General features: G+C 46.6%; 1 pseudogene; it reads left to right on the top strand.

Moving 5' to 3' along the window:
* Positions 1-9,688: 9,688 nt before the first annotated feature.
* Positions 9,689-13,326, top strand: LOC124688207 (annotated as a pseudogene).
* The last annotated feature ends 5,069 nt before the right edge of the window (positions 13,327-18,395 follow it).

Below are 18,395 nucleotides of genomic sequence, written 5' to 3'. Positions count from 1 at the left end.
ACCCCACCCTCAATAATTGGTTTCACTAATATTGTGGTGCACCTTGCTTGGTGTGCCACAAAAATAAGGCATTCTGTGGCGTACCTTGCTTGGTGCGCCACACAATTAAGACATTCTGTGGCAGGTGCGCCACAGAAATAGAACCGATCGACGTCTATATATCATCCCACCCCTCCCTCGCCCGTACGCAGCCGCCACCGTCTCCCCTCCTCCTCCTCCACGCCGCTGCCACTTTATCCCCTCCTCCATGCCGAAGCCGCACGCCGGCCGTCTCCCCTCCTCCATGCCGAGGCTGCCGACTCCCCTCCTCCTCCTCTCGCTCTCCTTCTCCCCTCCCCATCCTCACACGGCCACACCACTGCCTCCGCCTTCCCCGCCACCACCAGTAGAACCCTAGCCATGGCCTTGGCACTCAATTACGGTGCCGCTTCGATCACGCCGCACATATTGTGCTCTCCGGTGGCCCCGCTCGCCGCTGTCCCACGGGCAGGCGGTGAAGGCGGAGCTGTTTGAGGATGCGGTGGAGGGGTCGCCGACCGCCTTGGCGCCACCAGTACCTTGGCGCGAGGGTGAGGTTGCAGCAGCAGTCTCGTCATCGTGGCCATCAGTGTCGATACCGCAGGGCGACGTCATGGCTTCAGAGGAAGCCTACGAGTCACCCGCAGGGATCTAGGGTTTCCCCCGGAGAGCCCGGGCGGAGATCAAGTGACACCCACTTCGACGACGCCTTCAAGAAGGAAGCGGCGCCCACGGGCGTCACCGTCGTCGGTCCTGGCCGGCCGCCAAGACAAAGCTTTCGCCCAGCGAAGAGTCCCAAGAAAACTCGCGCCCGCCCAAAAGAGGACCGACACAGACCACCACCTGCAACCGCCAGATGTCTAACCCCAGAGCAACGCGCCTGTAGCCAACGAAGCATCGCCGAAGAACACCGTGGGCGCCGCCGGAACGCCACATAGAGGGGACGCCGACCAACACCAACACGAGGCCCGAAGACGAACACCGAAGACCGTAGACAAGAACTCCCAGATCCAACCGCCACGCCGCCCACTTGGCCACCACAGCCTCCACACCGCCGAGGAAACCGAGGCCGCCGTCCCGACGCGCCCCTCACCGAGCTCCTCCTCCCAGGGACATGCCGCGCCCGCCCTGGCCTCCACACGCCGGCGACGGCACACCAACCACCACGCAGACCTCCCGCAGCAACCTCGTGTCCAACACCGAAGCCGCCGCCGCGCAGCCCTCCCGGCCCAGGGCCCTCGCCGTGGCCGCCGTTGCTGCAGCAATCCGCAGCACCCCCACGACCAGGGGGGCCTGCGCCGGCCGTCCGCCGCGCCGCCATGGCCAGCCCGGCCCAGATAAGGCCCGGCCGCCCACGACCGCCGGAGCTCCACGCGCCGCCAGCAGCAAGAAAAGCCACCGCGCCCGCCTAGCAGCCACGCCCGCCGCCGCGCCCGCCGCCCTGAGCCGCGCCCGGGCGAGCTCCTTCTCGCCAGGGACGCGGGAGGGGAAGAAAGCGCCCCGCCGCCACCATCCTCGGGGAGCGCGCGGCTTTGCCGGGCCCCCTCCGGCGGCGGCGAGGCAGGGAAGGGAGGAGGTGGGGGGTGAGTGGCGGCGGCTAGGGTTTGCCCCTCGGCCGCCAGAGGAGGGCGACGCGAGTAACAATAGTCACCTCGTGTTGTAAGAAACATGCAGGCCTGAAGTAAATGGTGATGTTCTCTATTCTACTCATTGTTATTGCTAATGAAATTTTACTAGTGAAATTTTCTCCCTGAAATGAGGATGGTAATGAATTTGGGATGAGCTGCTGATGTACATGGTTTAACAAAATACTACTTTGAATAAAATGCTCATATGCTATTGGGTTTACTTGCTGCCCTGTTTTTGTTTATGCTATTGGTAAGTTCTTGATTAGTGTTTGATCAATAAAATGGCATGGGATTTGTTCCCCATGACATGTGGTTGGTTTCTTAAGAACTAAGGTGATATATATAACAAAATGAACAAGGTGAATTAAAATGAATTGGGTGCAAGTTCATAAGGATTTGGCATTTATTTAGTTCATACTACTTGAATCGTATTGAAGTTGGTCTCCTTCGTTTATTTTTATATTTCTCCGAGAGAGTGCCGATGATTAGAATGTTTGGTCACTACAATCCGGGACGACACTAGTGAGCCTGGTGTGATGGAAAAAATATCAATCTCTTGTGCATCCTATCTGGCCTCACTAACACCATCCCGAAATGTTAATATTTGTTTCAACCAACAATGTATGAGGCATTCCATTTAATTCATACTACTTCTCTCTTATTTGAGTTGGTACTTCTTAATTGCGTTGGCCGATGATTAGAATGTTTGGTCAGCAGTACAATCTGGGGTGGGGTGAGTGAACCTGGTGTGATGGCACAAATATCAATCGGTTGTGCATCCTACTTGGCTTCGCTTACCCCATCCATGAATGTTAATATTTGTTTCGACTAACAAACTATGATGCATTCTATTTAGTTCATACTACTGGTCTCTTATTTGAGTTGGTACTTGTTAATTGCATTGGCGATGATTAGAATATTTGGTCACCCGTACACTCTGGGGTGGGGCTAGTGAACCTGATGTGATGACACAAATATCAATCTCTTGTGCATCTTACTTGACTTCACTGATCCCATCCCTGAATGTTAATATTTGTTTCAACCAACAAACTATGTGGCATATGCTATCTAGTTGAAACTACTTGGCTCGTATTTTACTTGGACTTATTCGTTTATTTTGGTATTTCTTCCATTTTAGTGCTGATGATTAAATTTTTTGGTCACTACACTCAGGGATTATGCCAGTGAGCCTGGTGTGATCGCACAAATATCAATCTCTTGTGCATCCTATCTTGCCTCACTGACACCGTCCCTGAATGTTAATATTTGTTTCGACCAACAAAGTATGAGGCATGCTATTTAGTTGAACGTATTCGTCTATTTTGGTCTTCTTCGAGATAGTGCCGATGATTAGAATGTTTGGTCACCATACACTCTGGGGTGGCGTAAGTGAGCCTGGTAAGATGGCATAATTATCAACTCTTGTGCATCGTACTTGGCCTCACTTACACCATCCCGGAATGTTAATATTTGTTTTGACCAAAAATGTATGAGGCGTCTATTTATTCGATCCTAGTTGGCTCTTATTTGTATTGACCTTCTTCGTTTATTTTGGTATTTCTTCCATTTTAGTCACCACACACTCGGGGCGGTGCAAGCGAGCCTGTCGGGAGAGAGGAGGGAGCAGAGGAGGAACTAGATGAAGACTACTTTCATCGCGATGATGCTCGTAGTGACTCTCACCTATTTGTATCTCGAGGTGATGAACTTTGTATGAATTAAGACTTGTATGTAAAAATTTGTATGAATCGAGACTATATGTGTATCTCGATCAGGCTCTAAGTAATGTGATGATGATGTTTATATTATATATGTGCAATGTACATGTTATTTATATTATATTTGTATACTGTTGTATATAACATGTGTAATATCTGTGTATTGCTGTATATTATAACCTGTATGTGTATAGAAAGCAGTACAAAATCGTGTATACGTGTAGATTATTTTGTGGGGCACCAAAAATAGATTCAGTGGATACCTATTTCTGTGGTGCACCTCTTAATTATGTGGCGCATTCGCTGGTGCGCCACAGAATCCTTATTTTTCTGGCGAAGATTATGTGGCGCATCATACATGCGCCACCGAATATGGTCTTTGGTGCGCCATAGATGACCCTTTTCCTACTAGTGCCTCGATAATATCACGAAGGAGTGATGTTAGCTCAATCGAAGGGCATTCCATTTTTTAAACAACGCCTTGATATATAACCTGCTTGCCCAGTATCTCCCTTCCCCTTGAATATCTAGGAGAGCTACAAATAAATTGCCGCGGTAGCTGGATGCACACATGATGAAGACTTGCACATACCATTGTTGCTCATGGAGCACTGCGATCTCACGATAGCTTCACACCTAGTGACCAAAATGTCGACTCGTCTCCTTGATAGTTGCGATGACCACGACTTGCATGTGGAGTCTAGTGATGGAGGTTGGCGGCCCAATCCTTTTTACCATGTTCCGTGACTAGGAGAAGAAGTATTGACAAGATGATGCGAATATTCCTATGTATGTAGCCGTCACGTGGTCTACTCAGTCTCGCGGACTACCAAACTACATGGACTCCACTGTGACATGCACACATAGTGAGTGAAAAAGAATTGGTATGTAAATGTATATTGAAGTAGAGAATAATATTTTTTATGTGAATGCATTAGCTAGCATGAATATTTTCATTAATAGGAAAAAATGGGATACATACATAATGACTACACAATGAAATCCACCATACTTACATAGCAAAGAAACATGAGAAATAGAGGAGAAAACAAGAACCTAGCAAAGAGATAGATAACACCACCAATCACCAAATGAAAAGCCCAAGAATGTCACGAAGGAGTGTTGTTAGCTAAATCTAAGAGCATCCAATTTTTTAAACACGCCTAGATACATAACCTGCTTCCCATCATCTCCCTCCCACTTTAAGATCTACTAGGAGAGCGACAGATGTTCTCGAAGGGTACCATGCTACACTATCACGATAGCTGGATGCACACTATGATGATGACTTGCACATGCCATCGTTTCTAGGGAAGCACTGCGATATCACAATAAATCCACACCTAGTGACCCAAACATTGACTCATCCCATTGACAGTAGCGATGACGATGACATGCACGTGGACACTGGTGATGCAGGTTGAAGGCCAAAAAACAATTAGACACTCAGTGACTAGGAGGAGAAGTTGGTCTCATGGATTGTTGAACAAATTTTACTCGACCATGACATGCCCACATATTGAGTGGAATGAAATTTTGGCACGTAAAAGGGATATAGTAGTAGAGAATCTTATTTTTAGGAAAACACATTAGCAAGCATGAATAATATTCATTAATATTACAAAACGGGATACCAAAATAATGACTGCACAATTATATACACAACACTTACGTAGGAAAAAAATGTGGCGAACTTAGGAAAAAAGTAGAAAATACATAGATAACACCACCAAGCACTGAAGGTACAGTCCGAGAATGTCACAAAGGAGAGTTGTTGCTAAATCGAACATCGTCGTATTGTTAAAACAACGTTTGATACATACCCCGCTTGCCTAGAATCTTCCTTCACTTTGTAGATCTACGAGAGCCACAAATTTTGTTGAAGGGTATCACACTCCACTAGTGTGGTAGCACCATGCACGCCTTCCCGAAGACTTGCATCAGTCAGCGTTGCTCGTGATGCACTGCGATATCACGATAGCTCCACACCTAGTGATCCAAATATCGACTTGTCCGTTAATAGTTGCAATGAACACAACTTACATGTGTGGATTGGTGATGGAGGTGACTAGGAGAAGAATTTTCGAAGAGGTGACGTGAATATTCCTACGAATGTAGCCCTCAACTGGTCTAGTCGGTCTCGTGGACTGCCAAAGACCTTTCACTTGACCACCAAAATCCCACATAGTTAGTGAAAAAATATCTGGCACGTAAAGGCATACTTAAGTAGAGAATCATTTTTTATGTAAATGCATTAGCTAGCATGAATTATTTTCATCAATAGGACAAACTAGGATACAGACATAATGACTACACAAGGAAGTACACGAAACATACATACCAAAGAAAACACATGGGAAACATAGGAAATTATAGGAACCAAGCAAAGATTAGATAACACCACCAAGCACCATAGGAACAACCTGAGAATATCACGAAGGGGTGTTGCTAGCTAAATTGAAGGACATCCCACTATTGAAACAATGCCTAGATACATACCCCGCTTGCCCAAAATCTCCCTTCCCCTTGATGATCTATGAGAGCTACAAATGTTTTCGAAGGGTATCACACTACCCTGTCACAATCGTTGCATGCTCATAGCAACAGATTTATTAGGATACAATTTCATTGGGAGTACTCCAAGCGTAAAGTGATGTAGTATGGGCTTCTTCCCTACAAGGGTGAATCGAGATATTATATCAAACTCTCGGGGAAACTCTTTTATAAATTGTACTATTCTTAAGAAGTGAGCTTATCTCATTTGGTGTTGGGTTTAATGCTTGAAACTTCGAGTAATAAAGCACACTTTATCAACAAAAAAATCTTATTTAGTTAGGGAAGTAGATGTACAACCCAGCCCCCAATTGAAGTCCCTATAGATGTAGATTTGGGTTCTTCTATTTTTTTAAAAAATCATTATAGGTTCTTCCCCTGCCGTATTCCTTTCAAAAAATATCTTTTATTTCGTATTCTAGCAACCTAGAAAACAAAAGTGTTGCCTTGTGTGCTCAACTACACTAAGTGATTGTCAAGGACAAGGTTTTGTAGTATAATTGAAAACAAATAATAAAGTAAATTAAACAAAGTAAATATGTAGTAAAGTAAATAGAATTTTTAGCACATAAAGGGATACATTATAAGAGAATCATATTTTTAGGAATATTATTTTCATTAATATGAAAAATGGGATACAAACATAACACTACACAATGAATTACACGACACTTACATAGCAAAAAAAACATGGGAAACTTAGGAGAAAACAGGAAACGAGCAAAGACGTAGATAACACGACCAAACACCGAAGGAACAACCCAAGAATGTCACAAAGGAGTGTTGTTAGCTAGATCGAAGGGCATCCCATTATTGAAACAACTCTTAGATACATACCCTCCCCGTTTCTCCCTCAATTTGATGATATAGGAGAGTGAAAAATGTTGTCCAAAGGTATCACACTATAATTGTTCGATAGCTGCATGCACACCATGACGGCGACTTGCATCGGCTATCGTTGTTCTGCGATATCACGATAGCTCCACGCCTAGTTACCCAAATATCGACGTATCCTGTTGATAGTTGTGATGACCATGACTTGCTATGGAGACTAGAAAGTGAGATTGATGGCCCAACCTTTTTTTTACCATGCGCGTGAATAGGAGAAGAAGTTTCGACGAGGTGACGTGAATATTCCTGCATACTTAGCCCTCTGATAGTTATAAGCATTACACCCGACCTCTGCATAACTAAGATACACACAGCCATCCAATAGTACGAATCATTCAGACGGTACAAAAGATACAAATAAAAACTAGGTAGCCAACTGGACCATAGGGGGTAAAATCCTACGATTATGTAGCCACCCATATTGGATAATAAACTCATTGTCCGTTTTCTCCAATCTTGTAGATACCTCCGTAAAAAGGTCGCGGTACTCTTAGCACTGGAGTGATGATCATGAACAGAGCAAAGCCGTATATACTGATAGATGACATCCATAAGGGAAGAGTTTTTATGGTTAAAAACCTTGTCATTCCTGCATAGCCAAAGCGACCATATAACGGCAACCACTCCCACTCTCATAAGAACCTTAAATCTAGAATCAACCCCATTTAGCCAATTACCAAAGATATTTGCAATGCTTGGTGGATGATATAATGTAGAACCTGTCTGAATGATTGACCATATATACCCAACAAACTGAAAATTGAAAAAAATGGTTTATTGTCTCTTCTTTATGACAGAAAACACACGTCGTACATCCATGGCCGTTGTGTTTTGATAGGTTATCTTTAGTAAGAATAACGTCACGAAGAAGGTACCATAGAAAACATTAGGTTTCAATGGTACCTTCATCTATCGAATGGATTTATTATTAATTACCGGCTGAATTGGTTTAATTAAAACTTTATACATGGACCCTACTCGGAATACAACATTCTTGGTTAGTCGCCAGCATAATTCATGAGATCTTGTACCAAAGCGCTGTAACAGCTCATTCCAGGAAGCCAATTGGGGTACAATAAGATCCCACTGAATGTCATACACCGCGGAGATGTTTCCATCACCTTCTCCAAGGTATCACATTTATGAGCATCAAATTGTTATATTGATGTTTCAAACTCCGCATCAACATATTTGAATCTATTCATCTATGTCTGTAATATTTTATGGAAAGTTTGAAAACTTGTAAAAAGGTTAGTCTCTCCTGCCCAAATTAATTACCGAGCTACAAGGAAAACCTTCCATAGAGACATTATACTAGAGACACTTCCTACTTTGCCTCTTTAAAAATCACATTGAGACACTTTGCATTTTGTAGTAACACTTTTGGGGACACATCAGTAATAGTCTCAAATGTAGGAACATCAGTTGAGACATTTCCACAAGGATTGCAATTCTCATCGACAACTTTTGAGACACCCAAGTGTCACAGATAAGTTATCAAGAGCCAATCCGTGAGACACTTCATTGTATGTCTTTACTTTTTATCTAGAGGCAATGTTTAAGGCATTTTGCTTGTTTCCTAGAGACATTTATTATTTGTTTTAGTCATGGTTCGCAATACTAACTAAAAAATTGTTCCAAGCATCAACATATACTTGTGAAAGGGTGAGATTTCTAAATCATTAAGGTCATGAGTTCGAGTATTGTTTTTCACATGGTTTCTTCACATTTATTTAGTCTAGAGACACAATATAATGCCTCTTTTACATCTTCTAAAATGTAAAGACAGTATCACTATTGTCCTTAGCACGTACAGACACCGCCCGTAGTGACAATTTTAAGATAATATGAAAAGTTCCTCTATAACTACGTAAGAAAAATTTAAGCGTCTCTATTAGACCAATAGGTCTCTACATATCAATTCTCTTGTAGTGATAGTTATACTGAACATAGTGTAATTGTCTCAGCCATACGCTAGCTGTTCCCGGCTCTTCTCTTCATATTGGTTGTCAACTACGAAAATTCCCTCTACTATCCGTCGCACTCGCCCACGTACTAGAGGAAATTAAATGGACAAACTGGTCTATAGTTTCCGGTGAAAATGGGTGGTGCGGTCGTCGTATATTTGCAATCCTACTAGTTCTATATGCACAAGGATGGAAGGAGACGAGCCAGGGAGGTGAGGATTGGGCCAATCCCGTGCAAGATCTCGAGGGAAAAAAGAGACGAGGCGCCACCGCCCCGTTCATGGCCTGCTCGCCGCCGCCCCGGCAGGCTCACCTGAGCCTCTAGGGTGCGCACTGCCAGCCCCCACCGCCGCTCGGTAGATGCCTTCAGCCGCCGGCGCGCGCCGCCAACCGCCGCCGCCGCATCGCCTCCGCGCGGACGTCTGTCGCGCATCTAGTTGAGCAGCGGTGTGCTGCTTCCGAGCGGGGGAGAGGAAACGAGAGGAGGCGGCGGATTGGGGGAGAATGAATGAGACGCAGGAATTGGGCGCCCGCGATCTAGGGTTTTTACTGTCCCACGCGTGGGGAGGAAGATGGTGACTTGAACAAGCGGGCGTGGCTGCCTCCGACCGGTGGGCTCTACACGCAACTGGTCCCATAAGTCATTGGCTCGTTGTAAAGAGACAAACGTGCAGAAAAAAGTACTGCATCAAACGGTTGTGCTGAAAAGCGGAAGGAGCAATTTACTGTGCGCCGATCGGACGACCAACGAGCGTTTGCCTCTTTCAGACCCCTGGATGGCCGGATAGGGTAGCAACATTTATAGGAAGGAATTGCTGTGTGAGACAGGTGAACCTAGCTAGTTAGTCAAGTCTACAAAATCCAGCTGCCACATATATTCTTCTTCATTTGACCCGCACACACAGGGACGGGCATGGCGGTCCTGTTCGTGGCCGTAGTCGCCCTACTTGCTGTCGCGCCCCGAGCCGCCGGATACCCGTGGCAAGTCTGTGGCAGCACAGGCCAGTTCGCGGCCAACGACAGCACGTACCTGGCAAGCATCAGCTCCATGGCGGCCACCCTCCCCAGGAACGCCTCCACGTCCCCGGGCCTCTACGCGACGGCGAAGGCCGGCCAGGTGCGGGCTCTCGCGCTGTGCCGCGGCGACGTGAACGCCACCTCCTGCTCCAGCTGCCTCGCGCAGGGGTTCCAGGACCTGCCCAGCGCGTGCAGCTACTGCAAGGAGGCCACCATGTACTACGACAGCTGCTTCCTCCACTACTCCGACCTCCGCCTGCGCGCCTCCGACGACACCGCCTTCAGCTCTGCCTTCTACCTACCCTACAGCGCCAACGCCACGGAGGAGCCGGCCCGGTTCGACCGCGTCGTGGCGGCGCTCCTGGACGTCACCGCGGACTACGCCGCGTACAACTCCTCCGTGACGCGGCTCTACGCGTCCGGGGTGGTCTACTTCGACCAGGAGATCCCCGAGGTCTATAGCTGGGCGCAGTGCACGCCGGACCTCACGCGGGCGCGGTGCCGGGACTGCCTCGCCAAGACCATCCAGGCGATGGGGACGCCTCTGTACAGTGTCGGGGCAAGGGTCCTTGGGATCAGGTGCGGCATCCGGTACGAGACCAAGCCCTTCCTTGATGGTCCGGTGATGGTGCGCCAATCGGCCCGCTCTCGAGCTCTGGCGCCAGCGCCGGCGCCGTCACCGACGCCAGCACCTGCGCCCGCACCGGCTATGGTGCCCAATGTTGCGACGCCGCTGGCGGCGCTCGGAGGTGAGTTTGAGCGTCTTTATAAACCTTGTGCGGTGATAATCTGCATTTAAGACCACTACCGGTAGCTCAGTGGCAAAAGTCTAAAATGCACCTGAAAGTCGAAGGTGATGGCTTGAGGCAAAATTAAGGCTTTGAACGAAATAAGAGAGTTACAGAATGTGGGTCGTGGAATCTATGGCGGCTAAGATAGAATTGTACTTATTTGTTTTTAAATAAATAATTTGCAAATTCCAAACAACTCCAGGTATTACATATGGGGATGGCTAAGAACCTGAAATTTTGGTTAAAAATATTTGTATACTCTATATAGCATGTAGAAAAAGGGAGGAAAAATATGTGCAATTTTGAGACATAGTAGTGCTCGGAGCTTTTCTTTCTTCAACGGGTTGCAAAAGATTCTCATAACGCGCAATACGTATCTAACAATCTGAACTTTTTTGACAATCCTTTTTTCTAATATAAAAAACAGATGTGATTGCTTTGTTTGATGGGTTTGGCCCAAGGAGGAAGAAGACTCACACACACGCTGGATACAATGAACACACAGAGAGCTTTTTCGCACACGTACTTGTGCTCTTTTCTCTTGTTCTTGCTTGCTAAACAAAGTGCCTATAAGTAGTGCATGCACATACACGGTCAAGCCCACGACTTCTTGATCTCCACTAGCTAGCCGATAGATAGAAACCCAGTAACCACGACGGCCACACCACTCCGCCACTCTCCTCGCAGCTGGAGACAACGGGTGATTACCTGGTGCATACTAATCCTATCTATCAGCTGACTCTATCCACGCATGCACATGTATATCTCTCCCCCTGCTAGCAAGGGCAAGGCATGCAACTAACTAATACACTTAGGCTTGGCACCGTCCAGGCACAGCACCAAGCTAATCCCTGACATGACTAACAAGCTTGCATGTACACCTGAAAATGCATCTACGGTGCAGACTGCCGCAGCTTTGACTGAATGCAAATAAACTTAGAAACGAAACTGAACTTAACATGAGCTAGACACCTACACAACAAGGTTAACTCCAATATTGTTCAGATCGCTTATCCAGTTCAAATTAGCCTCTTTTACCACCTCACGGATTTACACATTTTCTAGTATTCTAAATTTGTTTGCCCTCTCTGATCCACCTTAAATACACTACTATTTGGTTGATCTGAGCTGATTGTTACATGCATTGCATTGCTTACATTTACAGGGAGAAAGTACAGTGTTGCTGGCATGGTTCTTATAATTGGGCTGCCCGCTCTAGCAGCCGCAAACCTTACAGTTGCCTTTTTTATCTGGAGGAGGAGACGGCGATCAGCAGCACAAACGAAGAAATTATGTATGGCCTCTCCATTTCTCTGTAAATTTGGACATAAAAGTGAAAAACTGATAATGCTTTTGTTCAACAGATCCTAGTTACTCCAGCGAAGTTGACGACAGTGAGAGTGTAGACTCGATGATGATGGATATTTCAACTCTACGAGCCGCGACAGGGGACTTCGCGGAGAGCAACAAGCTGGGCGAAGGCGGGTTTGGCTCAGTGTACAAGGTTGAAGAAACTGCCAACCGATAAATTAGAATGTTTTTACGTGCAGCTGAGTAGCACAACTTACGTTTGGCCAAATTTGGTACACACGCAGGGTACTCTGCCCGACGGCGAAGATATCGCGGTGAAGAGGCTATCAAAGAGCTCGATGCAAGGAGTGGAGGAGCTCAAGAATGAGCTCGCCCTGGTCGCGAAGCTCAAGCATAAGAATCTGGTCAGACTTGTGGGTGTCTGCTTGGAACAGCAGGAGCGGCTGCTCGTCTACGAATTCGTCCCCAACCGGAGCCTCGACCAGATCCTATTTATAGGTAATGTTTTATCGAGCCGAAACTCATAACTGCAACTCAGATACACTTTCTAAACATTACATGCGAACAATAGACATTGAGAAGAAACAGGAACAACTTGACTGGGGACAGAGGCTGAGGATCATACGGGGGATCACCCGAGGCCTGCAGTACCTCCACGAGGATTCCCTGCTCAAAGTAGTCCATCGTGATCTTAAAGCCAGCAACGTCCTTCTTGACGCCGACATGAACCCCAAGATCTCAGACTTTGGCCTCGCGAAGCTCTTCGGGAGAGGCCAGACACAGGGCTTCACTAACCGTGTCATTGGCACATAGTAAGTACAATTGGTACAACTAGTGTTTAATTTTTTCTTTTCTAAGCTAAAGGCAACTTATGTCTGAACATTGTGAGTAATCATCATATGGTGTGTACATGTTGTCTCAGCGGATACATGGCGCCAGAGTATGTGATGCGCGGGAACTACTCCATGAAATCAGATGTGTTCAGCTTTGGCGTCATGGTTCTGGAGATCGTGACGGGGAGGAAGAACAGCGACACGACCCAATCTGAAGATCTCTTGACGTCGGTATGCATGCATATGCGCACCATCACAAACCTATATCTCAATAGACACTACTATGGTGCATAATGTTTCATGACTTAGCTGCAAGTTGTCGTGTGTATGTGAAGATATGGGAGCATTGGATAGCAGGAACGGTGTTGGAGAGGATGGTCCCATTCATGAACAACAACTTCTCAGAGAGCGACGTGATGAGGTGCATCCAGGTTGGGCTCCTGTGCGTCCAGGACAATCCGGCGGATCGGCCAGTGATGTCGGAGGTGGGCATGATGCTTGGAAGCAACATGATGTCCATCGGCGCCCCATCAAAGCCGGCCTCCGGAAAGGGTTTCGGTATGCCCATGGTTCCATTGAACGGTGGCCCAGAAGACTAGTCTACTCACTGAGCCATAAATACTCCCGGTACACCACCTCGTATAGAGAAAATAATGAATATAAACGGTATAATGTATTATTGTTATCTTTAGTAATAATTTTTTTTCGAAAAGGGACAGCGTCCAGCCTCTGCATCAATATGATGCACACGGCTTTTTCTTTATTTCAAAGTTCAACATAAGAGTAGCAAAGTATAAGTCTTACATCACGGATCAAAGAGGGTTGAGACATGTATCAACCATCGAAAAATGGAGAAAAACTTCGAGCTAATCATTCTTCAGTCGACTAGTGTGCCGTCACCTAGTAGCCTGGAAATAGAAGTCCTGAGTAACCGTTAGCAGATGGTTGCATCCAGCATCCAAACTCTCCCGCTGATCCTCCAGGAGCAGAAAGGCCCATTGCTGAATCCAGTATGTGGCTCGTCGAATAACCTGCAAAAAATTAGTTCCCTTTTGTTTGTTAAAAATAATGTCATTCCGGCTGGTCCAAATTGACCAACACACAGCTGAAATTCCAATTCTTATTTTTGCTTTATCATCTTTATCTACCCCATTAAGCCACTGTGACACCCCCGGGATCAGGGTTAGACAAATACCAGATCTTCGTTTGACATAAGCCTAACCTCGAGCTCGGAAGACTACAGTGAGAGAATCGGTAACACAACAGTGACTCTACGACTCAAAAGGATATATTACAACTCTTAACAGAGTAAGATCCAAATTATTACACGCAGAGGTCACTGACCCAACATTCAACAAGCAACGGAAGCAAATTATGTTATTCTAAATAACAAGATAGCAAAGGGCTTAAGAAGCCATAACATAAAGCGACGTCCCAGCCCATAAGTCGTAGGCTACTGCCTGGGAAATCCAAACTAACCATCGATGTTAACATAGAAACCACCTTCGGCTGTAGCGACTTCATCTGAAACAAAAGCATGCAAAGCTGAGTACAGGGACTCAGCAAGACTTAGTACAACCTTTAAGCAAAGCGGGTATGCGGGCTTTCTGTAGATCTTCTTTTGCGTAAAGCCAGTTTTCCTTTGTAAGATGAGAGAGAAGAGAAGTTCGACTACTCAGAACCTTTGAAAGGGGATAAGTGGGCGACATCTATATCTCTATTGCTCATCATATTGTATCCACCAAGCTTCATCATCTCGAACCACTATCCTCGGATCACCCCCTTGATGACCCACAAGTATAGAGGATCGCAACAGTCTTCGAGGGAAGTAAAACCCAATTTATTGATTCGACAGAAGGGGAGCCAAAGAATATTTGTAAGCCTTAACAGCGGAGTTGTCAATCCAGCTGCACCTAGAAACAGACTTGCTTGCAAGAGTTTATCAGTAGCAACAATTTTATAGTAGTAGCAGTAGTGAAATATCAGCAGCAGTGTAACAAAGACAGCAGTAGTGATTATAGTAAACAACAGGATTAAAATACTGTAGGCACAGGGATGGATGAACGGGCGCTGCATGGATGAGAGAACTCATGTAACAAACAAAGTAGGGCATTTGTAGATAATAATAAAACGATATCCAAGTACTAAACAACCATAGGCATGTGTTCCATATATAGTCGTACGTGCTCGCAATGAGAAACTTGCACAACATCTTTTGTCCTACCAGCCGGTGGCAACCGGGCCTCTAGGGAATCTACTGGTAATTAAGGTACTCCTTGTAATAGAGCACCGGAGCAAAGCATTAACACTTAGTGAACACATGTGATCCTCATATCGCCGCCTTCCCCTCCGGTTGTCCCAATTTCTGTCACTTTGGGGCCTCGGGTTCCGGACAGCAATATGTGTATACAACTTGCAGGTAAGATCATAAAACAATGAATATCATCATGAAACAATAACATGTTCAGGTCTGAGATCATGGCACTCGGGCCCTAGTGACAAGCATTAAGCATAACAAATTGCAACAATATCATAAAAGTACCAATTACGGATACTAGGCACTACGCCCTAACAATCTTATGCTATTACATGACCAATCTCATCCAATCCCTACCATCTCCTTCAGCCTACAGCGGGGGAATTACTCACACATTGATGGGGGAAGCATGGCTGGTTGATGGAGAGGCGTCGGTGGTGATGATGGCGATGATCTCCTCCAATTCCCCGTCCCGACGGAGTGCCAGAACGGAGTTTCTGGTCCCGAGATGGAGTTTCGCGATGGCGGCGGAGTTCTGGATGTCTTATGGCAATTTCGTCTCACCCCCGTGCGTTTTTAGGTCGAAACCCTTAAGTAGTCCAGAGGGGGGCATCGGAGGCTGGCGGAGGCGCCGCCACCATAGGCCGGCGCGGCCCAGGGGACCACCGCGCCGCCTTGTGGGGTGGGCGCCTCGTGGCCCCCCTCCTGCTGGTCTTCTGGCTCCGTCCATCTTCTGTGAAAATAGGCCCATTGGAATTAATCCCGGGGATTTTCCTGAAAGTTGAGTTTCTGCACAAAAACAAGACACCAGGGCAATTCTGCTGAAAACAGCGTTAGTCCGTATTAGTTGTATCCAAAATACACAAATTAGAGGCAAAACACACTACAAGAAAAGTTCTGATAGACAACGTCTCAAAATCGTCCGCTAAGGGGTATTTTTCGTCGCCTATGGGCCTAACCCGACGATATGGGTTCTGTTGTGGAAACTGCGTCAGGCAAAGTCCAACGACGTTTTTTCGGTCCGTCGCGCTTGGGCGCCCTTCCGCCACGGAAAATCGGACCGTTGCGCAAGTGTTTCCGGGAGCCCGTTGACTGCTGACGTCATGCAAACTGACACGTGGCAGACGCCGTTAACTGGCAGTTAACGGCGTTAACCGGCCGAAACCCCGTGGTAGATGGTAGGCCCACACGAGGCCTGCCACGTCTTAAGCGGGCCGGCCCATTAAGTTTGCGGGCCGGGCCAGCTGACTTAATTTGACCGGTCAACTATATAGCTGGGCTGGTCCATTAGTTACGTGGGCCGGGCCTAACCTCTAAGGTTGACTGGTCAAAACTTTAATGGGCCGGCCCACTAAGCATGTGGGCCGGGCCGAATGCACTCGTTTGACCGGTCAACAGGCAAAAGGGCCGGCCCACAAGACATGTGGGACCCACTTTCCTGTTATCGGGCCGGCCCATTTACAAAGTGGGGTCCACATTAAACAACTGGGCTGGCCCAAGAAGTTAGTGGGCCGGCCCAATTAGCATGTGGGTCCCACTCTCCTGCTATCGGGCCGGCCCATTTAGTACGTGGGGTCCACATTAGATCAAATGGGCTGGCCAAACAAGCCAGTGGGCCGGGCCAAAAGCACCGGTGGGTCCCACTTTCCTGTTAAAAGGCCGGCCCATTTAGTATGTGGGGTCCACCATATAGCAAGTGGGCCGGCCCAACAAGATAGTGGGCCGGGCCAAAAACACAGGTGGGTCCCACTTTCCAGTTAAAGGGCTGGCCCATTTAGTATGTGGGGTCCACCATATAGCAAGTGGGCCGGCCCAACAAGATAGTGGGCCGGGCCAAAACACTGGTGGGTCCCACTTTCCTGTTGAAGGGCCGGCCCATTTAGTATGTGGGGTCCACCATATAGCAAGGGGGCCGGCCCAACATGCTAGTGGGCCGGGCCAAAAACACAGGTGGGTCCCACTTTCCTGTTAAAGGGCCGGCCCATTTTGTATGTGGGGTCCACCATATAGCAAGTGGGCCGGCCCAACACGGTAGTGGGCCGGCCAAAAACACGAGTGGGTCCCACTTTCGTCTTAAAGGGCCGGCCCATTTAGTATGTGGGGTCCACCACAAAAGCAATTGGGCTGGCCCAACTAGTTAGTGGGCCGGCCCAGTAGTGGGTGGGGTCCACCTTAAAGCAAGTGGGCCGGCCCAATGTCCACAGTAAATCAAGTGGGCTGGCCCAATAAGTAAGTGGGCCAGCCCGTTTAGTTGCTGTTTATATGCCGGCGTAATAGGCGCTTTAGGATTTTGCGGGCCGGCACATATGTGATTTCGCTTAATTGGGCCGTTTAAGGGATGGGAATTCGTGATTTAGATATTGAGAATATTTACGCAGCATTGATTTCTGTCGGATAGCCTCACTTACCACAAGCACCAAAGAAAAAATGCGCGAAAGAACTATAAAAACTAACTAAATATTACATCAGCTGCAAGGCATTGAAAAAATATTACAGAACCCAGAGAAATTGAATGGTAATTAAACCTAGCAATACAATGAAGGGATCCGACAATCTTTTAAGTTGTCCATGCAGCACCTATATCCGAAACAAAGACATTACAAGTTAAGACAGCAACAATGGAAAGGCAAAGACACTACAATATTGTTTGCCAAAGAATTTGGAACTCATCATTTCGTCGTTATAACAAGATCATTGTAATGCGCACAATAAGCAAACAAAGAGTGCATGCCGCATACCAACAGACAATATAACAGAGCATGTTAGAATGAAACAGCAGACTTACTACTGTCGAGTCCCATGCAAACCAACATGTTCTGGGAGTACAAAATTGGCATGAACAACATAGTAGCAGGCTATAAATTTTGTAACGACTGAGCAAGATGAAGTTATGATGGCTACATCTACAGAGCAGGGAATGTAAACCAAAAATAGAAGTTACGATGACAAAAGCTAAAGAGGAGGGAATGTGAACCAACATGTGCCAAGTGCAATTACTTCATTTTGGCCGTGAACTAAATAATACTCCTGAACTTATAGTGAAGGGGATGCAAATCAAGATGTTTCGGGATATAAACTTGTAATGAGCAACACATAGAGGATAGTTAATGCTGGAGCTTAGGATGGACCAGATACATAATATAGTGGGATCACCTATGAACTTGTATAAGAGGGAATGCAAACCAATATGTTCAGCTTTCCATATGTGAGCGTCATGCCAAGTCAGAGAAACAAGTCAATAATGCAGCTTTTGAAGAACAAGATGGCACGCAAAATTATTATCTAGTAGTATGACAAGTTTATTTGTACTACAGACTAGATAGCAGAGTGATAGCATGCCAAACTAAGTCCTTACTTTGTTAGCTTACAATGAACTAGATACAAAACAATGGCATCACCCGTAGTACAGGG

The sequence above is a fragment of the Lolium rigidum genome, chromosome 2 (genome assembly GCF_022539505.1).
Source record: "Lolium rigidum isolate FL_2022 chromosome 2, APGP_CSIRO_Lrig_0.1, whole genome shotgun sequence".
Classification (NCBI taxonomy): Eukaryota; Viridiplantae; Streptophyta; class Magnoliopsida; order Poales; family Poaceae; genus Lolium; species Lolium rigidum.
The sequence above is the reverse complement of the archived record's forward strand: the minus strand, read 5'-3'. Positions and strand labels throughout refer to the sequence as shown.